This window comes from Salvelinus sp. IW2-2015, linkage group LG23 (genome assembly GCF_002910315.2).
Source record: "Salvelinus sp. IW2-2015 linkage group LG23, ASM291031v2, whole genome shotgun sequence".
Lineage (NCBI taxonomy): Eukaryota > Metazoa > Chordata > Actinopteri > Salmoniformes > Salmonidae > Salvelinus > Salvelinus sp. IW2-2015.
The window spans coordinates 8,556,153-8,582,128 of NC_036863.1; the positions used below are offsets into that span (position 1 = coordinate 8,556,153).

The 25,976-nt window shown below is 42.0% G+C and overlaps 1 protein-coding gene across 1 annotated transcript in view; it reads right to left on the reverse strand.

The window, feature by feature from the left end:
* The window catches only part of kirrel3a (kirre like nephrin family adhesion molecule 3a), a 279,887-nt gene that overhangs the window by 205,370 nt on the left and 48,541 nt on the right, over positions 1–25,976 (reverse strand).

Sequence of the window (25,976 nt, forward strand, 5' to 3'; positions counted from 1 at the left end):
AACATAGTCAAGGTATTGGAGTGGCCATCACAAAGCCCCGACCTCAGTCCTATAGAAAATTTGTGGGCAGAACTGAAAAAGTGTGTGCGAGCATGGAGGCCTACAAACTGACTCAGTTACACCACATCTGTCAGGAGGAATGGGCCAAAATTATTATTGTGGGAAGCTTGTGGAAGGCTACCCGAAACGTTTGAACCCAGGTTAAACAAATTAAAGGCAATGCTACCAAATACTAATTGAGTGTATGTAAACTTCTGACCCACTGGGAATGTGATGAAAGAAATAAAAGCTGAAAGAAATTATTCTCTCTACTATTATTCTGACATTTCACATTATTAAAATAAAGTGGTGATCCTAACTGACCTAAGACAGGGGATTTTTATTAGGATTAAATGTCAGGAATTGAAAAACTGAGTTTAAATGTATTTGGCTATAGTGTATGTTACTTCCGACTTCAACTCTATATACATATTAGGATGAGCAATGTCGGAATAGCATAAACTAAAATGCAGTAGAATATATATTTTTTTTTAAACATTTTTTATTTCACCTTTATTTAACCAGGTAGGCCAGTTTAGAACAAGTTCTCATTTACAACTGCGACCTGGCCAAGATAAAGCAAAGCAGTGCGACAAAAACAACAACACAGAGTTACACATAAACAAACGTACAGTCAATAACACAATAGAAAAATCAATGTACAGTGTGTGCAAATGTAGAAGAGTAGGGAGGTAAGGCAATAATTAGGCCATGGAGGTGAAATAATTACAATTTAGCATTAACACTGGAATGATAGATGTGCAGATGATGATGTGCAAGTAGAGATACTGGGGTGCAAAAGAGCAAGAGGATAAGTAACAATATGGGGATGAGGTAGTCGGGTGTGCTATTTACAGATTGGCTGTGTGTGTATAGGTACAGTGCTCTGACAGCTGATGCTTGAAATTAGAGAGGGAGAAATAGACTCCAGCTTCAAAGATTTTTGCAATTCATTCCAGTCATTGGCAGCAAAAAACTGGAAGCAAAGGCGGCCAAAGGAAGTGTTGGCCAGTGAAATATACCTGCTGGAGCGTGTGCTACTGGTGGGTGTTGCTATGGTGATCATGGAGCTGAGATAAAGCGGGGCTTTACATAATACAGTATGTACATATGAGATGAGTAAAGCAAAAATATGTCAACATTATTAAAGTGACTAGTGTTCCATTATTAAGTGACCAGTGATTTCACGTCTATGTATATGGGGCAGAAGCCTCTAAGGTGCAGGGTTATGTAACCGGGTAGAAGCCGCCTAGTCATGGCTATTTAACAGTCTGATGGCCTTGAGATAGAAGCTGTTTTTCAGTCTCTCAGTCCCATCTTTGATGTACCTGTACTGACCATGCCTTCTGGATGATAGCTGGGTAAATTGGCAGTGGCTTGGGTGGTTGTTGTCCTTGATTATCTTTTTGGCCTTCCTGTGACATCGGGTGCTGTAGGTGTCCTGGAGAGCAAATAGTTTGCCCCTGGTGATGCATTGGACAGACTGCACCACCCTCTGGAGAGCCCTGCGGTTGCGGTTGCGGGCAGTGCAGTTGCAGTACCAGGCAGTAATACAGCCTGACAAGATGCTCTCAATTGTGCAACTGTAAAAGTTTGTGAGGGTTTTAGGTGTGCCAAGCCAAATTTCTTCAGCCTTCTGAGGTTGAAGAGGTGATGTGTACTTTTTCACCACACTGACTATGTGGGCTGCCAAGTGGCGCAGCGGTCTAAGGCACTGCATCTCAGTGCTAGAGGCATCACTACAGACACTCTGGTTTGAATCCAGGCAGTTTCACAACTAGTCGTGATTTGCACAATAGGCCCAGCATCATCCTGGTTTAGCTGGTGTAGTCTGTCAATGTAAATAAGAATTTGGTCTAACTGACTTGCCTGGTTAAATAAAATAAAATAAATAAAAAATCTGATCCTTAGTGATGTTTACGTCGAGGAACTTGAAGCTTTCCACCTGCTCCACTGTGGTCCCATCAATGGGGATAGGGGCATGCTCCCTCTGCTGTTTCCTGAAGTCCACGATCAGTTCTTTTGTTTTGTCGACATTGAGTGAGAGGTTATTTTCCTGGCATCACACTCCCAGGGCCCTCACCTCCTCTCTGTAGGCTGTCTCATCATTTTTGGTAATCAGGCCTACTACTGTTGTGTCGTCTCCAAACTTGATGACTGAGTTAAATGTCTTACTCACATCAGCCACGGAGAAGGAGAGCCCACAGTCCTTGGTAGCGGGCCACATTGGTGGTACTGTGTTATCCTCAAAGCGGGCAAAGAAGGTGTTTAGCTTGTCTGGAAGCAAGATGTCGGTGTCCGTGATGTGGCTGGTTCTCCCTTTGTAGTCCATGATTGTCTTAAGACCCTGCCACATAAGTCTTGTGTCTGAGCTGTTGAATTTCAACTCCACTTTGCCTATATAGTGAAGTTTTGACTGTTTGATTGCCTTACGGAGGAAATAACTACACTGATTGTGTTCGGCCATATTCCCAGTCACTATGCCATGATTAAATGCGGTGGTTCGCGCTTTCAGTTTTGCGTGAATGTTGCTATCTATGCAGGCTGCCATCTATCCACGGTTTCTGGTTAGTGTAGGTTTTAATAGTCACAGTGGGTACAACATCTCCTATACACTTCCTGATAAACTCGGTCACCATATCCGTGTATTCGTCAATGTTTTTATCAGAGGCTACCTGGAACATATCTCAGTCCACGTAATCAAAACAATCTTGAAGAATTGATTCCGATTGGTCAGACCAGTGTTGAATAGTCCTTAGCACTGGTTCTTCCTGTTTGAGTTTCTGCCTAAAGGAAGGGAGGAGCAAGATGTAGTCGTGATCAGATTTGCCAAAGGGTTGGTGGGGGAGGGCCTTGTAGACATCCCGGAAGTTGGAGTAGCAGGGGTCGAGTGTTTTAGCAGTGTGAGTACCACAGTAATTTCTTTTTATATATTTATTTTTATTTCACCTTTATTTATGCAGGTTTTTCTCATTGAGATAACATCTCTTTTCCAAGAGAGACCTGGTCCAATAGCAGCAGGGGGAACAACGTTTCAGACTAAACAACTTACATACACTAACACAACATTAAACAAAACTATAAACACACATACAGTACAACAATTACATATTACGTTAAAAAACACCAAAGTCTTGACTAAAAAAACAGCTGTCCTAAAGACAATTACACTCTTCTATGATATATACATCGATCAGGGGTTTAAAATCCACCAACGAAACTTGATCATCAAATTTTTAAATGTTCAGGAGAGAATTCCAGGACCACAGAGCTGAGTAACTAAAACTATTTCTACCATGACCTGTTCTAATTTTTGGTACTGTTAGAAGCAAATGAGAATGGGACCGTAATTGACATTTATTTACCGACCTGATTAAAAAATAACAGAGATATATTTGACCAAATATGGCCTTATAAATCAGTGTATACCAGTATTTAAGCCTACGCAAGGTCAATGACGACCAGCCAACAGCGTTGTAGTGATCACAATGATGTGTTGTATGAACTTCGGTAGGGTTTTCCTCAAATTTGCTTTCTTAAAATCCCCAGCTATAATAATTGCGGCCTCATGATATGTAGTTTCCAGTTCGCATAAAGAACAGTGAAGTCCTTTGCGGGCCGTCATGGTATCGGCTTGAGGGGGAATACTCGGCTGTGAATATAACCGAAGATAATTATTTTGGGAGGTAATACGGTCGGCATTTGATTGTGTGGTATTCTAGGTCGGGTGAACAAAAGGACTTGAGTTTCTGTATGTTATCACAATCACACCATGAGTGGTTGATCCTGAAACATACACCCCCGCCTTTCTTCTTCCCGGAGAGGTCTTTATTCATGTTTGCGTGATATACTGAGAACCCAGCTGGCTGTATGGACAAAGGCAGTATATCCCGATAGAGCCATGTTTCCGTGAAACAGAGTATGTTACAATTCCTAATGTCTCTCTGGAAGGAGATTCTCACTCTGAGCTCGTATACTTTATTATCCAGAGACTGAACATTAGCGAGTAATATACTCAGAAGCGGTGGAACGGTGTGCGTACGTCCTGAGTCGGACTAGAAGTCCCCGCCGGTGTTTTGGGATCAGTTCAATTGCCCTGGGGGGTACGAACAAAGGAACGGTGTATTCCTGGTCGTCGCTCTGATATCCAAAAGTTCTTTCCGGCTGTATGTAATAACACAAAAAATGTCCTGGGCTAATAATGTAAGAAACAACACAAAAATAACAAAACACTGCTAAGTTGCTAAGGAGCTAGAAACAGAGATGCCCTATCTGTCGGCGACATCTTGCTAAATTCTTGTTGGTATGTGTCCAGTGTGTGTGCATAGTCAATAAGATTTAGTGCAAAAAGGGTCAATGCAAATAGTCCGGGTAACTATTTGCTTAACTATTTAGCAGTCTTATGGATTGAGGGTAGAAGCTGTTCAGGAGCCTTTTGGTCCCACACTTAGCCCTCCTTTACAGTTTGCCGTGTGGAAGCAGAGAGAACAGTCTATGATTTAGGTGGCTAGAGTCTTTGACATTTTTAGGACCTTCCTCTGACATGGCCTGGTATAGAGGTCCTGGATGGCAGGGAGTTCGACCCCAGTGATGTACTGGGCTGTACGCACTACCCTCTGTAGCGTATTGAGGTCGGATGCCGAGCAATTGCCATACCAAGCGGTGATGCAGCCAGTCAAGATGCACCCAATGGTGCAGCTGTAGAAATATTTGAGGATGTGTTCTACTCCCTTAGTGATAAAAAGAGTGGTTCTATAGACAGAGTTCTGTTGGTCCTTTCTACTGTTCCTTCCCTGGGTGGTAATAACAAGGTACATGGGTGAGGCCATAATACTAGTGTATCATTTTTCCTATGCGGTGTGAGGAAGTGTACTTCAACACATATGCATATTAGTTTCATTTAGTTTTCATGTGTAAACATTGTTTGGTGGAGTATACATCTTAAAATATGAATTATTGGAGCACATTACATAAATAAATGACTGGGATTTGGAAAGCTGCAACAGGTGTGTATTTGTGGGAGACACAAATAAAGTCAGTATGGTGCTGTGCGAGGCTGAAACATAATTTCCCTCTCTCGCTCTCTGCAAAGCTATCTACAGTATTTGTTGAGATATATTGTTTCTTTGCGTAATGACTCTCCAGGTTCCTCTTGTTTGCATATCTAGTCACTCACTTTATCATGGAACTCATCACAAAATGTGTTTGTTATTTATATCACTGAACATATGGCGAGAATAGGATTCAAAAAGTAAAACACAATAATTATACATAGTATTAAATGGCTCTATGATTTTGATGTTGCTGCAGTACGCTACTTTCAAGGGTAAAATGAAAAGGTCTGTAACACTTTCTATGAATCAGCTGTGTTGTGCAGTTGAATGCACAGCACCACTATGTAATGCATTACTAAGGCTGGGATGCAATCTGATCGCGCTTGTAGACAAGGCAGCTTTTAAAGGACATGTTACCGTGTTTGTGGAGATCACATTCAAGGTAAACACTGCAGATGTTGGCTCAGTTAGAAATGACCTTTAAACGTCAAGCGCACTAGAATGTGGAATGCCCATGAATCTTGTGAATGCTCATAACACATCTTTGGAAACATTATGCGGTGATAGAAGTTATGACAAACGTGTTCATAGTCCATTCTACAGACACAATGTGAACAACCAGCGAAGACGTGCATTTTCTTTGTGTTCATTCCTCTGGGACCATTGATCTGAAAGAACTACAGGAGAAACAAATATGATAGAAACCTCACTTATTGGAAATTGATTAAGCCTATACAATACTTTGCATCAGTGCACGAAGGAGGAGAGACGACAAAGGAACCCAAACCCCCGAAGTAACCAAATCAGCAAACAGTTAAGAGTCAGAGATGGCTTTGCGTTTACATTTTAGTAATTTAGCAGACAATCTTATCCAGAGCGACATACACAGACAGAGTTTTTTTCATCAAGTCGGGTCAAGCATTCAAACCAGCAACGTTTTGGTTACTGGCCCAATGCTCTTAACCACTAGGCTACCTTCCGCCCTAATAACCCTAACTGTTTTTTTACTCACTCTATATTTACTCAACCTAAATTGACAGCCACCATGTCTGCTTTATTTGCGTAACTATTTCTGTTCCACCAGGATATTCCCCCTCTATTGAGTCTATCCATGGAAATCCTAGTGGTAAACCACTAATGTCGGGTCCTGTCATAACTCCCATTCAGTTATGCTTCATGGACGCTGCCTTTGATAATTCCTCCATCACGCTCCCCATTGTTACTTTGCACATCACATTATACACTGGTATTGAACCATCACTGATAAAAAAGAAGGAAAAAAAAGAAAAGAAAGTCACTGTTGTGAGTACTGAAGAGAGAGGGGGAAGAAAAAAATAAAGCCTGTCTTAAAAGACTTGCTAAACAAAAAAAGACTTCAGAGTCCATTCGAGAATAGAAATCACAGGCGCTCAACAGGTTCACTAAGCACACAAAAATGCTCAGTGTTTCATCCTCCACATTAGCTCGTTAAGTTTACATAAAACACAGCCGAGAGATTCCTACATTTACAAAGAGATAAAGCCAAGCCTCCTCCATATATTACTGTGTTTTCGTCTCCTCCACTTAGCCATCGCCTGGTGCTGTGGGTTTTCCGGCTGTATAGCATTAAAGTGGGCTGATTTATTACCACCCATTTATTCCCCCTCTATTGAAACAATGCACAAAATAGATTGAGCTGACTTGTGTAATTCTCAACGGAAATATTCCACACAACAGTGGCTGTGGTTATTGGGACATTCATTATTCAAATTTGCCAGATATCCTCAGAAACACGGAATCCTTAGGATAATTGAAAATCAAGTGGGAAACAATTCACAGTGACCAACTATGAGGCTTGCTGCCACAGGACCGCAGCCTTTTAAGTGATTGGTGTGCTTGAACATCACCCACCCAAATTCTCTGACATTTGCAGGATTTGAAGGGTCGACTCCAGATACGAGGGGGCAGCCTGGAATGGAAGACCTCCTTTTTGGGTCACGGTTGCCAAAACACAAATTAACACAGCCAATGCCAGCTGGACACATTGGCAGGAATAACATCCACTGGATTGTCATTGTCAAACCCGGAATACATTTGCTAATGTCGCATTAATGTTTTGATTTTGTCTGGTTGCACCTGTTCTTGCATTGTACACTGAGCTGCAACGGTAGCCAGCCAGCCAACCAGGAGGCCCGTACAGCACTTCAAACGGTTCCCAGCCTCCCACTTACTTTCCTCTCCACCTTAAGGTGAGGTTTTGTAAAAACAGCAGGTAGCCCATATCTCAGAGCAGCTGTTATCAGCCTGTAGCAGGAAGCAGAAAGCAGAAATGTGAACAATCCTCCACCCTCCACCCCAAGCCAGCCTATCGCCCTCCTCCTAGCCAAGCAGTCAAGTGCCCCTCACCTCAGAGACAGCTGAGGCCTGGCAAAACCTAGCATTATCGCCACAGCTGGCTCTGTGAATGGTCGCAATTACCGCTATTAGCATGCTTAATTAACGGATTGCTGTCATCCGGGGGAAAGTGACATTGCCCTCCTTTATCAGCATGTGAGGCAGCAGCGGTGGCGGCCGTTCGGCTACTCTCGATTTGGGGGTTTAACGGGAATGTTCATTATTAATGCGGTGAGAAAAACGCTTCTAGTTCTCTTCGTGCCTCACCTCAAGCCTCAAAATACATGCTGACATTAGGCCGACTTCACGCATTGCACAGCGAGAAGAGAGCCTCAATGTCAAGTTGTTAGACCGGCTTATTTAATTTGGTATGAATGCGTGGCAGCATTAACTGACCCATGACACCTCACTGGCTGGTTTTCAGTGGGCTTGTCCAGCTGTTGCCCATCACTTCTCATGGTGAGCTCTGCTGATTGGGTTGTTGTAGTGCTGTACGGCCTCTACCCATCACATGGATATCACATTAGAGTCAAGGGCTAATTGGTTTTTAATGAACCCCAAATTACCCCTACACACCAAACCCATCATAGAGAGACTTCACATGTCTTTGTAAGGGAGAAAAGTACAATTAGTGGAGCTCATTGATTAGGCATGGGTTTAAGCCGAGTACCTCAAGGCCACCCACCTTCAGCAAAAAATAAATAAAAAAAGTAAGAAAAGCAATAACATCTTACATACACCTGCCGAAACCAAGAACTTTGAAGTCAAGACAAACATCATTGAACGGGCCTTCTAGCTGTAAGTCAACCCACCATCACCAAAAACTAATATCAACGAACATTAAAAATGATGAGTTCGTTCTCGTTCTGTTTGGTTTCACTCAGCATGCTATTGTTCCTCACAGACTTGTTGAATAAGAATCAGTGCGCTTGTTTAATTGAAACCACCAATTTGGAATTAGTATGCTGGATGGAAATGCGAGCCGGTACATATTTGAGGCGCTATCTGTCTGAGCCCAAGCAGTGTTGAAATGTTAACATGATTACCACGATGCCTCATTGGCATCGCCGGCTGGGTGCCCCTTTGCGCTCCCACCTCAGCCTCCCTCCCACCCCCTCTCTGGTTCCCCTCCCGACCCCCGTTGCTAACGACTTTCATCTCTGGGAACCGTCAGAATCCCCCGTGAAGAGGATGAAAACAGATCTCCACTCCTCACTCCAGTTAATAACAACAGAGCTGCCATTTATGTAAATATTTGTATGCTGCCCACACTGCCAATTTGCACATAGACAATTCAGTCCCGGCTTAAGCCGCTCGATTGTTTATCAGGAGCTTGATTGTAAGAGGGAAAAAGAGGGAAGAGGTTGATGTCCTGGTTAACTTAGCTGTCCACCCTCAATTGAGACCGGGCTCGTCTGAGCCTGTTTGGCCGAACGTTATCTACAGTGATTTCAAGAGCAAATGAGACAGGACTATGGACTTAATGACTAATATTCTCCAGATGGCTATTTAACAGGTGTAATATTTTAATAGAAGATGGTTATGCATTAGCGAGACGGGGGATTTAATAACCTGGATGCCATGCAAGCTGGGATACATAATGCCTTGAAACCTGCTATAAAGTTTAGATTAAGTTCAGAGTGTTTGTCAATTGTATGTAAACTGTAAATACCACCAACACAATATCTTGACAACCCATTAGCAAACAGCAACATGAGGAATACTACATTTTAGTTTGTATATATTCAGAATGTCTTTGTGTACCGAAGAGGCTTTGTGGGCTAAAACAACACATTCCACATCAATTTTCCACATCACATTCCACATCAGACGTCCATTCAACATCTAGTTTGGATTTACAGTGGTTGAGTTGTCAACTAACGTGAATTCAATGTAAAAAGAAATAAAAAAAGTTACAAGTTGGGTGAAAAAAAAATGAAATGCCCTGATGTTAATGACTTTTTGCAAATCCAACCATTTTTCCATGTTGATTAAACATCATCACAAAGATTTTTTGGGTTGAAATTATGTAGAAACAACGTAGATTCAACCTGTTTTTGGCCAGTGGGCTGAGTCAACAGATTCATATGAAAAAATATGGATAGCTCATTTGAATGTACTGATGAGCACCCTAACCCTGGGGGAATAATTGAAAGAGGCAGAAGATGAGTGTGCCAAGATTGCAGATGAGGGATGCAATAAATCAATAGCATCTGATGCCACAGCACACCGAGGGAACAATAGCTTTACATCTTGTTGCCCCCCCCCCTTCCACACACACACACATACGCACCCACCCACCAACACACGGGCACACACACCCTCCAACTGCCCCAGCTGTGTTTGATGCAGGAGGGAGAGTAGCTAATGAGCCAAACAAATTGTTTGACAATTCCCATCTGTTCCCCCTCCATAGAAAACCAGTGCCAGTTCCATAGAAAGCCTGGGTCACTGTTGGCCAAGCTCCTTCACTCCTTCACTCCAACCATGGCTCCGGTGGTTGCTAGGGCTGAAATATTATGGACAACGGACAAGAGCCACCTCTCTCAAACTCAATGGAGAGTAAAGAACCTGGAGCGGTTCGTTAGGAATAGGAAAATGTTAGTTTGGAAGAAGCGTAGGGTCTATATTAACACTTTGCAATGTTGAATTCCATATGCAGGGCCTGTGGAACACATGTTATTGAATGCAGACAGATTACACTGCATGTGTGTTTGTGCCTCTGTGTGTCTGTGCGTGGGTGTGGGTGTGTGTGTGTGTACAACAGAAAGCCTTACACAAACACCCAACCGTGCAAAGGTTGGTTATCAGTCTTCAATGCTCAATTGGCCTCATTGCTGCAACAAAAATGGAACAAATTCTTGGTAAGCCACCCTGTTATTTTTTAACCCTCTTTAAGCATTGCGGAACATTCTGGAAGTCAACATCGACATCTGATTCTTCTGTCAAAGTCAACAAAATTGCATGTCCATGGTTCCATACATGCATTCAGTGAGTGACGCTAACTCACTAAACAAACAACAAACAGTGCATTCAGGAGCCTATATGTGCAGTGGTTATTTTAATAACCAACACTTTTGACATTAGTGCTCATGTAGCCTTCGCATTTGAGTGACAGTGATCTCACCCACTCATTTCTATTTTAACGAGGACAGAGAGAGAGAAGACGTACAAGCAGCAACCCAATTGGAGCACAGCTGTCAGTCATGGCGGCCATTATTGTGACACAATTCCGATTCCTGGAGGAAGCTGCTTTGTTTCTGTTTGTGTGTGAGTGTGTATTTTATGTGTGTGAGCATACTGTACAGATGTAGGATTTTCATTTGAGCCAGTTTGCAACAGCATGAAAATAATCCTGCAGCAACAGGAAATGTGAATTATTATGTGGATTATAGTTAATGGACATTTTCTTAAGGGTTGCTACATTCTTCATTAGTGCAAATTAAGTCTGACATTTCTAAGTGAAAATGACAAACTTTAGAAACCTTTTTAAAACTTAAATACACTTCAAGTAAACATTTCCTGCTGTGCAGGAACATTCTCAGCAGCAAAATAGTGATCAAATTAAGATCCTACATTTGTAAGTGTGTGTGTGAGATTGTTCTGTATGTTTGTTAGTTATTTTCTGTGTCTGGGGTAGGTGGGGGGTTACTCTATAAAACCTCAAAGCGATATAGGGGTAGGAGACTGGAATCCTGGGGTCACAGCCCGCCATATCCATCACTCATTACAGCTGCTGCGGGCAGCTTCTGCGTGATGAGGTGGCAGAGAGCTGCTTTAAATGAATGAATGACAGACAAATGTCTGTCAGCTTCCTTAGGAAAGTCACCAACCACCGAGGAAGGGGATTCAGTTTATTGGATTCCAGTTGATTCAAATCTGGCATTGAGCTTTTTGTGTTGTTGTGAATTCTATAAAGGCTATTATAACAAACAACCCTACAAAATGTAACCTTTGCAGACTATGGTGTCCAAAATTAGACTGTCCTGAAATGGACACCGTAGCAACCTACAGCAGGTATTATTGAAGAATCCAAAAGAGCGGCAGAGGAGGGCAGCTAGGGATAGACTGAGACTTCACTTCAGGGAATGTGTTGCCCTGGGAAGACTCATTGTCTTTTTTTAACTGCTAAACTCTACCACTGTGCTGGGATGAGGCTTGCTTTCTCACATCTCTCACTTTCAAAGTGAAATCTTACAGAAGCTGGAGAGATGGGGCGCAGGTAGCCTCGTGGTTAGAGCGATGGACTAGTAACCGAAAGTTTGCAAGATCCAATCCCTGAGCTGACAAGGTAAAAAAAAAGATGTTGTTCTGCCCCTGAACAAGGAAGTTAACCCACTGTTTCTAGGCCGTCATTGAAAATAAGAATTTGTTCTTAAATGACTTGCCTAGTTAAATAAAAAGATATAGCGATATATTCAGTCCTGTAACACGCCACCAATTTTTATGCATATCAGAGCTCATGGGCTTTCGAGGAGACTGTATCTCAGCGATAATAGCATCTGTAGGATAATAAATTGTATTCACTGGATCTGGGGGGCGTTACCGCCCTACCACCCACACAAATCCTGACTCAAGATCATCAAAAACATTTGTGGACCGTTGGACGAATTGTTTTTGAAGAAGAATGAAGTCGTTCAGACAGAGGGATTGAACGAGACAGTGTCGGACTGGGCCAGATCAGGAGGAACGAGAGGGACGAAGCGAGAAGAAGATGGAGAGATGGGAGAAGTGAATTTGCTTGCCGGGGCTGGTGTAACAGCACTCTTCCGTCATTTTCTTCTGCCTTGGTAATCTGCATTCCGGAGAGACGCTCTTGTGAAGTGCATCTAATGCAAATGAGCGTGCGGGAAAGACACTGGGCCGCTGCGGCGCATTCTTCCCGAAACGCAATCAAAGGGGAGCCTTGGCTTGTGCTCTCCATTCATTTAGCTTGCTTCACTGCTTTTTTTCATTAACAGTGTCGCCCCCCCCCCCCCCCATGCCCCCCATCCCCCCATTGTGACTCTTCCTAGCGGGCTGTCCCAAATAACAAATAGCACCCTATTCTCCTCTGTAGTGCACCACTTTTGACCAGTGCCCTATGGCTAGGCCCAATATGGCTCTAGTCAAAAGGAGTGCACTATACAGTTATATGGTGCCGATTGGGACTCACTCCACTGAGTCACATATCATCAGACCAGACAGAGCTACACAGCACAGGACGCATGACCTGTTGACCAATTATGTTGACAATGGCTGTTTATCATTGCAATCGCCTTATTCTAACGTATGTAGCAAACATGTTCATGAGAGTAAATCATTTGAATTTAACCCCTGTGCATCTGGCAAAATGACATGTAGATATATAACTAAGGGGAGGACACCAGCAGTGCTGCAAAAAATGACCGAATAAGTCTTACTCAACTTACAGTTATGTCTTGCATAACCGACAACCGCTTACATAACTTCATTGTATTGATTGTAATTGTGTGAAATTGGCTTTTAAAAGATGGCAATGTCTGTGAATAAACCATGTCTTATCTGGACTCACATGCCAAACGGGAGGACTCACGTCTCCGGGTGTATGGGACTGAGGGAGCTGCAGTCTCCTCAAGGTTACACAGTCCAAACAGTACCGTGGCTATAAATCCTATCTAGCACCTTTACTCCAAACGCCTAGTGAGGATGAGCAGGTGGTTGTGTGGAACGCATGGCTTTACGTAGGCTTGATTTATGTCACTATTCCTACACAGTGGCACTACGTGTATCGGCTCGGGCCATTGGAGCAGCGCCAGACAGATTTTGATTTATGAGGACCGAGGGGGGTGGGGAGAAGGCTCCAGACTGCAGATAAGAGCAGCACCTTCATTGACATTAACCAGCGCACTAACCCAAGACCAGTTCCCTCTGGCTTCGCCCTGCCCAGGCATAGGTCACCATCTTTTGGGTCACCCAAAGGCATATATATACAGTACCAGTCAAAAGTTTGGACACAGCTACTACATTGTAGAATAATAGTAAAGACATCAAAACTATGAAATATCACATATGGAATCAAGTAGTAACCAAAAAAGTGTTAAACAAATCAAAATATATTTTATATTTGAGATTCTTTAAAGTAGCAACCCTTTGCCTTGATGTCAGCTTTGCAAACTCTTGGATTCATGAGGGAGCTGCAGTCTCCTCAAGGTGGAATGCACTTCAATTAACAGGTGTGGCTTGTTAAAAGATCATTTGTGGAATTTCTTTCCTTCCTAATGCGTTTGAGCCAATCAGTTGTGTTGTGACAAGGCGTGTGTGTGTGGGGGGGGGGGGGGGGGATATAGCCCTATTTGGTAAAAGACCAATACCACATTATGGCAAGAACAGCTCAAATAAGCAAAGATAAAAGACAGTCCATCAATACTTAAAGACATGAAGGTCAGTCAATGCGGAAAATTTCAAGAATTTTGAAAGTTTCTTCAAGCACAGTAGAAAAAAACTCCAAAAGCTATGATGAAACTGGCTCTCATGAGGACTGCCAGAGGAATGGAAGACCCAAAGTTAAGTTCATTAGAGTTATAAGGATAAGTTTATTAGAGTTACCAGCCTCAGAAATTGCAGCCCAAATACATGGTTCACGGAGTTCAAGTAACAAACACATGGTGTGGGTGTGCTTTGCTGGTTACGCTGTCTGTGATTTATTTAGAATTCAAGGAACACTTAACCAGCATGGCTACCACAGCATTCTGCATTCAGCATTTTACTATTTTCTATATGTAGAGTATATACTGTATATGAACTACCGTTCAAAAGTTTGGGGTCACTTAGAAATGTCATTGTTTTTGAAAGAAAAGCTAAAAAAATTGTCCATTAAAATAACATCAAATTGATCAGAAATACAGTGTAGACGTTGTAAATGACTATTAAAGCTGTAAACAGCAGATTTTTTATGGAATAACTACATAGGCATACAGAGGCCAATTATCAGCAACCTTCACTCTTGTGATCCAATGGCACGTTGTTTGTTAATCCAAGTTTATCATTTTAAAAGGCTAATTGATCATTAGCAAACCCTTCTGCAATCATGTTAGCACTGCTGAAAACTATTGTCCTGATTAAAGAAGCAATAAAACTGGCCTTCTTTAGACTAGTTGAGTATCTGGAGCATCAGCATTTGTGGGTTAGATTAGAGGCTCAAAATGGCCAGAAACAGAACTTTCTTTTGAAACTCGTCAGTCTATTCTTGTTCTGCGAAATGAAGGCAATTCCATGTGAGAAATTGCCAAGAAACTGAAGATCTCATACAACGCTGTGTACTACTCCCATCACAGAACAGCGCAAACTGGCTCTAACCAGAATAGAAAGAGGAGTGGGAGGCCCCGGTGCACAACTGGGCAATTAGAGTGTCTAGTTTGAGAAACAGATGCCTCACAAGTCCTCAACTGGCAGCTTCATTAAATAGTACCCGCAAAACACCAGTCTCAATGTCAACAGTGAAGAGGCGACTGTGGGATGCTTTGGCAACGTAAACATATGTTTCCCATGCCAATGAAGCCCCTTAAATTGAAAAAGAAGAAAGAGAGAGAGAGAAATGTGTCAATGTGCTGAGGGAGCAGAGGGGCCTCTTGGACTGAGAGAAAAGGTGTGCGAGAAGTGAAAGGAGGATAAAAGTGAGGACTGGGGACGAGTGAAGGAGGGGAGCAATGGTGAAATACGCTGATGAAAATTTTTGTTGAATTTTTTAAAAAATATAGCAGAAATGGGATGCAACTCAAGGGCAAAATTACATTCACAACAGAATCCCCTCCCCCTGTAAATAAAGAAGCCATTTCTAAAGAGTGCAGCACCAACAAAACAGTGTGTTAATAAGGACTAATAGGTAGTATCATCGCTACGGGCTTCCAGTCTAGCTGGAGGTGCAGAATTGGAAAATTAGAAACACATTGCAATATTGTAGATTCATGGTGCGGCAGGTAGCCTATTGGTTAGAGCGTTGGACTACTAACCAAAAAGTTGCAAGATCCAATCCCTGAGCTGACAAGGTAAGAATTTGTTCTTAACTGACTTGCCTAGTTAAATAAGGGTTAAATAAATAAATCAAATAAATACTGAAATGCCAACACTTGTCAGTTACTTTTGGCAGAAAAGGCTCTGAACAGAGAAGGAACATGAGGGTATTTTGAACCACAGAGAATTGGTCTCCAATATGCTATCACTATTTTTAATATGAAATATTGTTTTATCTAACGTAAAGTCCAGACAAACAAATTAGCATTCAAGCTGAAATCGAAGCACAACTTCCACCACGTAGCAAAATCCTGTTAAAATGGCCAATTTTGTAATTGTCAAGTAGTCCCTCCAAGCCAAGGTGATTATTAGACCAGATTTGGTCCCAAAGAGTACAATTACAATCACTTATTTTATGATGATTGTGGGTGATTGTCCCTAATCCCGCTCACTGATGCAGACTTTCATTTCCATATAAACATGAAATCCCATGAAGGGATGTTGTCGTATGAGAACACCCTCTCGTTCTGCTCTTTTCATGTGTAAAGCAAGTGGGTCTAAAAAAGATAATGGCACAAATTGCAGCCATTCTTTCACCTGGAAAAAATATGTGCAAGTGAGAACATAATTACGGCACAACAATCAGCCCCAAATGGAACATCACAAAACCCAGCCTGGCGGTGAGGGGAAGGCTGCCGAGAAGGGGAAAAAAATCAGTTGTTTTATTGAAAAGACATGCGCGGGTTGTGAGGCTGGCCTTACAAGTAGGTTGAACCGATAACCCCATTAAAGTGAATGAGGCCAAAGAGAAGGGCGTTCTCATGTTCGGTCATTTAATTCCATCAAAGGAACTGCCTATTCAGACTTGCAGTAAAAAGAAGGTCAGGTGTAATTTAGTGTTCAGGTCACAGAAGAGCAACTTTACTCGACACTGACAATAACTAACACCTTACAGTCAGTCGTAAATGAACAACGAACACAATTCTAATTTTAGGTCTTATTAGAACAGACAGACATGATTCCAATTTATGTTTTCACAGTTACAATCAGTTATGGAGAGGGTAAGAACAAATAGTTGGCGAATTAAAATTGCATTGGATCACGGTGGTATAGTAGAAAACAGTTCATGAAGTTAAACATGCCCAGATGTTTTCCGCAATCTAAGGCTACAGGAGGGGCAGAAAGTTGAAATGATCAGTTAAAATAGCATAACTGTGTCCTCTGTTTACACACATATCCATAGGCCGCCTACGCACCCTTCTGTGAAATGCTGAGACGCATCAGCTTCGGTAAGACGAAGGAGGAGGGGAGCGGGGGAACATCGAGGTCTGCCAGGAATCTCGCTTTTGATTTGCTTTTCATGTGATGACCGTCAGCTTCCAAACATTCTTACAAACTGAAATCTGTTTTTTAACCATGATGCTCTGGGCCAACATTTACGGATGCCTCTGGGGAAATAAAGAGAAAAATAAAAAGAGTGAGAGAAAACAGAGCTTGACAGGAAGCCACTTTTCATGTCGTCGGATTGCTTCCTGTGGGTTGCGAAAATAGGGACTTAAAAGGAACAAAGATGCGTTTTGAAACAGTGGCTCAACTCGTAGTCATTACATGGAGCCATCTTGTGTTATTCTCCATGTATGATTGCGTGAAAGGCATTGATTTTTGTCTTGCCTCGTCTCTTTTCTCCTGCTATACTTCAAATGTGTGTCCTTTCCCCCTCACAGAAAAACTGTAAAGAAAATGGGGGGGGGGGGGGGGTACCAGCCAGAGAAGGGTGGTTGACAAGAAGAATTCTCTCTGAATCACAAACAAACAGCAACTAACGATTGACGCCAATGACAGCTTCTGTATAGATTGCCCTTACTGGGTAGAACGGTAGAATTACTCCAATCAATAAGTGTCAGCTTTAAAAGTCTTCCATTGAAAGTACTACCTAGCAATGATAGTGTCATTATCATTAGTCAACAGCAGTCAGAAAAACTGTCATAGTCAAACAGCTTTTCAATCGGGTGTGAGATACTTACATGAAGTGCACCAGACCTGGGTTCAAATACTATTAAAAAACTTTGAGCACTTGCTTTACCCAGCCAGGAGTGCCATATGGGTGCGGTTTGCAGTGTTGAGACTATTCTATTGGTCCATTAAGCCATGGCAAGCTCAATCAACCAGAAAAAAACTATCTGAAAATATTTCAAATGGTATTTGGGCCCAGGTCTTAAGTGCACATTAATTCTGATTGTAAACAGACATTCTGAAAATGCAGGGTATAATGCTGAGTTGGAGTGGTGGAACGATGAAACTGTAGCTGCATATAGAACAGGTTCATTTACTTCACAATGAACCTGATTCAGATACAGTACAAAGCTCCAGCCCTTCAGATTGCCATAAATATTCCAGTAACAAAGGTTAATGAGAGTGACTCTGTTTTGATAGAGATTTGAATAATGGAGTGGCATTAGTATAATTCATCGAGCGAATTGTATGAGTAGGATGAGTACGATTCTGATTTATACAGCAGAGCCCGATGCAAATCAGTTAACATGATTAACCTCTTTTAACTCATACATCTCCAGTCGGGAGTTGTCTCTTTATCATTCCATCTATATAATAGCTGCCTTTTGGCATTTTATCAAACAAATACAGTAGCAGGTCCCTTATGGATTACGTTATTAATACGAGGAATTATGCTGCCTGTCGAAATATGCTGCAATGTGAAGTAATACTACAGTGCATAAGAGGTGATAGGTTAGTTAGGTCCTAAGACTAAATCTGTAGCTTTGCAAAATGTGGCATAATGTAACCTTATGTGCCACCCTTTATAAAGCACAACATTTTCTTAGGAATTTCGAATGCATCTAGGCCACAGTCATGTTCTGTTCCAAGTGGGACCAAGATGCCTAATGCAGTAACCACATTGAGACACACCATACTGTGCAACAGCACACTGTATCACGTGTCAAAGGAGTAGCACAAAGTATCTGATACCATCACTCTGAAAGTAATACAGTAGCCAGCTAGAGACTTGGACTGGTGACAGGGTAGTTGGTGGTTGAGGTACATGGTCCAACATACTGCTGTCTCTGCTCACCCGTCAGTATCCATCCATATTTTCATAGAGGAAAATGTGCAGAAGACAGGAATCAACCTGTGAAGAGACACACAGGCACAGGCACACATACACATGAAAAGACACACACTCTACACACAGAGATTGTATTATAGATATGTGATAGTAGAGTAGTGGCCTGAGGGAACACACTTAATGTATTGTGTAAAGTGTTATGAAATGTAATGTCATGGAATATTTTTAATTGTATATAACTGCCTTAATGTTGCTGGACCCCAGGAAGAGTAGCTGCTGCCTTGGCAGCAGCTAATGGGGATCCTTAATAAATTCAAATTTCAACACAAAGGAATGAGTGATTCACTCTGGCAACATGAAGCATCTGACCACACACACAGTGGTGCAGTCAGCGTGTTTCTGGTGTTAACCCATCCCTCCCTCCCACACACACACACTCACACAGACACACACACACACACAGCGAGAATGTGAGAGAGACATCGAAGGAGACACACACATAGAGACCACACACACACACACACACTAGACACACGCAAACACACTAGACACATAGAAATACAAATACTACCGCCTTGAGCCTGTGGGCTTGCCTTACTTCTCGGAGGTGTGAGCAACATCCAAATCTATATTGATGACTGTAATCTCCCTCACCCATCGCCCTCAATAAAGTCTAGCAGCTTTGACATCCCACGGTTCAGCTATTATAGTGCAGCCATAAACCGCATGAACATCACAGGAAGAATCACATTGAAGGCTGTATAAGCTCTTTTCTTTCTTTTTGCCAGAGGCAACTTTTAATACTTTACCTCCCTGCACATATATATGTGAGAGCCACATACAGCGTGTGCCCTATGCTTTTTAAATCAAAATGTGTGAATCATACTGTAAATAAAATGGTACTTTATTTACTTCCTCTTTAATAAATCCATATTGATTCTTCATGATAATATTTTTTTTTACCACAGTAAGATACTAGACTTAAAATCATGGATGCATACATTTGTCTTATGCCTGGCCCCAACAAAAATCAAACCCACGATCCTGCCGTTACAAGCGTCATGCTTTTCCAACTGAGCCACACAGGACCATTTTCCTCTCCACCATATACTGTATAATATTGAAGCATTTGCTAAATGGCATTTTTATATACATTACATAATATAACATGCACTGTTGTGGTGGTTATGTACAATCACAAACTGCATACACGCAAAAGGGGAAACATAGTCAATGACTTTAGAAAGCTAGCTTTGTGTTGGACACATGACAATAGTTCTGGAAAGCATTAAAGGTGACAGGGTGGCGAGAGGGGTTGAGAACCTTGATCAGTAGCCATGATTGGACTGCAAGCCCTTAGATGTCACAGAAGGACCGATGTGAGGACCAATAGTGTTGGTGACAAGGTCAAACTCGTACATCCTTCTGAGGCAGATAACGAGGGAGTGAGCAGAGAGACAGGAGAGAGAGGGGGCATGACTGTCATGCAGGCAGCCTGAGCAAGCCTGGCAGGGGGGCACGGGGAGATAGCAGATTAATCAAAAAGAGATATTGTATGAAGATGGGGACCTTATTTCTGCATTCCGGAAAAAGCCAATCATGAGGCAGTGAGCTGTGAGCCCCATCCATTTTGTGGAGACTGACGAGTTACAGGCAGTCAGGGAAAGAGCTACACTTAATAAATCAAACCTGACAACTTCTTCTGCACGGACCTTCGAGCAAAACTTTTTTCTACTTCCCCCAAATCTCCTCTCTTTCGTCTGCTGCAACGACAGAACAACACCAGTAACCTGCCCGCTTGAGCACGAAGAGCTATTTAAACCATCCCCTAAATAAGAACCTTTTCCACAAGGAAAGTACAGACACAGATTAATATAGTTATTATCTACATGGTAGTGCTACAACATACAAGCACTCATGCACGCACACACACGCACACACTCACACACGCACACACACAACACCACACACACACACACACACACACACACACACACACACACACACACACACACACACACACACACACACACGCACACACGCACACACACACACACACAAACACACAAACACACAATTTAGTGATAACAAGTACAAGCAGTGCATATAAAGGAGTTGAAAGCCAGTCATGATAATGTACTGTTTGTCAAAGAAAGTGTTTGCTCATTTGAAAATAAGTTAGAAAATTCATTCATCATCATTCCGAAAGTAGCATCATTCTGTGTATGCAATTACTCAAAATGTTGCTTGCAATTAGATTCCGTTTGCTGGATTGCTTGGTTTTTAATTAAAACATGCCCTACTTTCAGCAGAGACCTCCTTGTGCATGCCAAATCTGCATTTGCGTGAAAATAAGAAACAACAACATCGCAAATTTGTGATAATGGGAAAGTTGTTTCTTGAACGTGAGCGTTTTACTGCCTCACCAACTCCTATTGTGAATGCATGGTGTACATAATGCTCGTTCCGACAATTAAGGAGTATTATTATTGCACAGGTTCATGCATTAAATGAGCATGGGCACCTCAGGGAGAAACCATGAAATCAGTCATGCAATTATCCACACAGACGTTTTACTGGAGAATATTAAAGCAATGTTAATCAAGTACTGAAAGTTTACAAATGATCCTCCCCAAACCCTCCCTTTATCTCTCTCTGCCCAAAGTAGAAAACAGGCTTCAAGACATCAAACACTTTTTAAAAAATGTTATTTTATTTTTTATAATTATTTAATACAAAAAATACAAGGAAGGGGTAACATTAAAGTATTAGAACATGAAGGATAAACACTACAGCATCAAGACACTATCAAACATGTATCAGTCTTTCCGCAACCAAGCCATCCTTATGTGTGAGGGTGCGTGTGCATGATAGTGATATAAAATATATGTCATAGTTTCCTTTTTCATGATCACAGTCTTGTGAAACCCGAACCCTCCAAGATCCCCCCACAGTTCCCCAATAGCTGTCCCTCAACCATTCGAGACCCATCCCACAGTCCCCCCCCCCCCCGGAAAATAAAAATAAATAAAAATACAATTAATTCCATTCCCCACCCCCACGAACCCACCAATGCACCAACAACCAAGAGAATGAACTAAAGAGAAAAAAGGAAAAGACAGAAGAAAACAGCAAACAACAACGCACATTTTTTTTAAACAAAATAATACATTTAAAACAAAGGACATTAAGGACAACTGAAATCATAACAGCAATGCCTACTTCATATGTTTGTGTGCATGTCTGGCACTATTACATGTATGTGTATGTTCTTGTACGTGTTTATTTGAATGAGAGTGTGTATATGCATGTGTACAAACACCTGCACGACATCAAACACTTTGCATTATACATAACATGCATTCTCTGAAAAAGGGATTGGATTTCTGCTCAGCCCAAAAAGTTCCTGAAAAGATCACAGGATCGTGGCTGTGAAGGACTTTCAACCAGACCTCTAACGCGTGCGATGATGCATATTCTCAAACCAGGCATTAAAGGCCCTCTTTAGTGACTATTTGTTACTTTGCTTTACTTTCTGAAATTACTTTACTTTTAAACTGCAAAGAGGCTTAGGCTGGTCCCTCGGAAGGAGTGTGACAGTGGATGATTTTGTGATGTGACCAGATTGCCAGTGTTGGCACACCAGCTCTTAAGCAGCATGGATGGACTGGCCATAAGGATATTCAGATGGGCTGATCTTAAGCCAAGTGGGCCTGTCTAAACTGTTGATGTTTTTTGCACAAAAATATAATTATTTGGCAAATAATGGAGGTCACAAGAAAAAAAATGGGTTGTGTGGGGGACTTGATAAAGCAAAATGGTCCGGTGTGGAGGCCTTGAAAAAACAAATGTGTCCGGTGTGATGGAAATGCCCGGGCTGATTCTGGTCCCAGTCTGTCCCTGATGGAGAGTGTGTGCAGACATGTGAGGGGAACTAACAGACTATATGCAGGGTGCTCCTACTGGCACCTCATCTCCTCTGATTACTGCACTTCCAGCTCTCCTCTTCTCTGTGGGGTCTCCGAAGGACTTTCAAGTGCTGTACTTTCAATAAGAACAGACATGTTTTGGGGAGAGAAGAATAAGAATCAATCAAAGATGCTGTGCTGTTCTGTGTAACATTCTTACTTGTACACATACTAATTGATTATGTGAACACAGTGTTAATTGCAGTGTAAAAGTGTTTTATTTTTTATTTTATTTATGATAAAATTATCAGCAACTATACTGAACAAAAATATAAGCGCAACATGCAACAATTTCCAAGATTGTACTGAGTTACAGTTCATATAAGGAAATCAGTCAATTGAAATAAATTCATTAGGCCCTAATCTATGGATTTCACATGACTGGGAATACAGATATGCATCTGTTAGTCATGGATACCTTAAAAAAAGGTGGATCAGAAAACCAGTCAGTATCTGGTGTGACCACCATTTGCCTCATGCAGCGCGACACATCTCCTTCGCATAGAGTTGATCAGGCTGTTGATTGTGACCTGTCGAATGTTGTCCCACTCTTCTTCAATGGCTATGCAAAGTTGCTGGATATTGGCGGGGAAAGGAACACGCTGCCATACACGTCACTCCAGAGCCTCCCAAACATGCTCAATGGGTGAGTATGCAGGCCATGGAAGAACTGGGACATATGCAGCTTTCAGGTATTGTGTACAGACATGGGGCCGTGAATTATCATGCTGAAACATGAGGTGATGGCGGCATATGAATGGCACAACAATGGGCCTCAGGATCTCGTCACAGTATCTCTGTGCATTCATGCTGTACCATAACCCCACCGCCACCATGGGGCACTATACTAAGTGACTTTTTCAAATCCTCCTTCAGTCACATGCAGTTAAAACTAATTTCAGAAAGAGGTTTCAGAAAGAGATTTCTAAAACACATTGTCAAATAACTCAAAATTTGAGAGATGAGCTCTATTTCAAAATATCACTGTTCCATGCGAGCACGTGGCAGCAGATAGTCTACAGTAACATAAAATAATGAAAATCGCAATCTTCTTTGAAATATAAATTTTTTCATATTCTAATGTTATCAAAGATCTTCAAAAACACAACCAAAGAAACTAAAATTCTAATAGCATATATGAAAGGTATTTATTAGACAGTTTGAATGTTTATAGTCAAAATGACTCAAACATTAGTTCAAAGTGGGGTCCCTTAATAAGGCCCTGCTTTTGTAGTTTAACAGAATGTCCTGTAGAATAAATGCTTTAAAAATAAATGTTCCACCATTAACGTTTCCACCATTCAATAGAACTAAAGTTCCTTTAGAAAGAATTCAAAACCCTTGACTTATTCCACATTTTGTTGTGTTACAGCCTGATCTCAAAAGGATTCGATTTTTTTCAAACCCATTTACACAACATGCTTTTAGACATTTTTGCTAATGTATTGTAACGGCGTTCCTCCTCCTCTTCATACGAAGAGGAGGAGCAGGGATCGAACCAAAATGCAGACTTGTGATTTGACATTATATTTATTAAAGTAAAGACGAAAACACRAACTTCACTTAAAACTAAACAAAACAACAAAATGATGTAGACAAACCTGAACGTAAGGACTTACATGTAACGCAGAACGAACGAACAGGAAAATGACTACACAAAACGACGAACGAACGAAACAGTCCCGTATGGTGCAACATAGACACAGACACAGGAGACAACCACCCACAAACAAACACTGTGAAACTACCTACCTTAATATGATTCTCAATCAGAGGAGATGAAAACCACCTGCCTCTAATTGAGAACCATATTAGGTACCCATTCACCAACATAGAAACAGAAAACATAGACTGCCCACCCAAACTCACGTCCTGACCAACTAACACATACAAAACTAACAGAAAACAGGTCAGGAACGTGACATGTATAAAAAATTCAATACACAAATATCTCATTTACATACTGTAAATATTCACACCCCTTTGCTATGACACTCCAAATTGAGCACAGATGCATCCAAGTTATTTTGATCATCCTTGAGATGTCACGACAACTTGATTGGAGTCCACCTGTGGCCAATTAAGTAGTTTGGACATGATTTAGAAAGAAACACATGTCTATATAAGGTCCCACAGTTGACAGTGCATGTCAGAGCAGAAACTATACCATGAAGTCCAAGGAACTGCCTGTAGATCTCGGAGAGAATTGTGATGAGGCATATATCTGGGAAAGGGTATACCAGTTTCGAAGAGCACAGTGGTCTCCGTCATTGGAAAATGGAAAGAATATGGAACTACCCAGACTCTGCCTAGAGCTGGCCATCTGACAAAACTGAGCAACAGGGCAAGAAGGGCCTTGGTCAGGGAGGTGACCAAGAACTCAATGAACACCCTGACAGAACTACAGAGTTACTTGGCTGACATGGGAGAACCTGCCAGAAGGACAACAGTCTCTACAGGAATTCACCAATCTGGGCTTTATGGGAAAGTGGCCAGACGAAAGCCACTCCTGAGAAAAAGGCGCACGTCTGGAGATGCAAAAAGGCACTTGTGTAACATATACGCAGGGAGTCAGGAAGCAGTAGCAGAAGGTGAGTTTAATACTAATAAACTACATTAAGAAAATACAAAACAGGAGAAGCGCACTGAACATAACCAAAACCAATACTGCCTGATGACAGAGGCTACTGAGGGATACATGAAGGGAGAGTAATCAGTGTGGTGATAAAGTCCAGGTGTGCTTAACGATGGAGAGCAGGTGTGCACAATGATGGTTGCCAGGTGTGTGCAATGTGGGTTGCCAGGACCGGTGGTTAGTAGACCGGTGACGTCGAGCGATGGAGGGAGGGGGCAGGAGTAGGTGTGACAACATGAAAGGCTCAGAGAGCATTAGGCAAAAGATGATGTTGTCTGATGGGACAAATATGTAACTCTTTGGCCTGAATGCAAAGCACTATGTCTGGATAAAACCAGCATAGCTCATCACCCATCTAGCACCATCCCTACCGTGAAGCTTTGTGGTGGCAGCATCATGCTATGGGGATGCTTTTCAGCGGCAGGGACTGGGAGACTGGTAAGGGTAGAGGGAACAATGAACGGAGCCAAATAGAGGCAAATCCTTGATGAGAACCTGCTTCCGAGTGCAAACGACCTCAGACTGGGGTGAAGATTTATGTTCCAAAAGGACAATGACCCCAAGCATACTGCCAAAGCAACGCTGGAATGTGAAAGTCCTTGAGTGGCCCAGCCTAAGCCCAGACTTGAATCCAATTGAAAACCTGTGGAAATACATGAAGATTGCTGTTCACCTCCGTTCCCCATTTAACTTAACAGAGCTTGAGAAAATCTGCAAGGAAGAATGGGAGAAAATCCCCAAATCCAGATGTACAAAGCTGATACAGACATACCCAAGATGACTCAAAGCTGTAATCACCACCAAAGGTGCATATACAAAGTATTGACTCAAAGGTGTGAATACTTATGTAAATT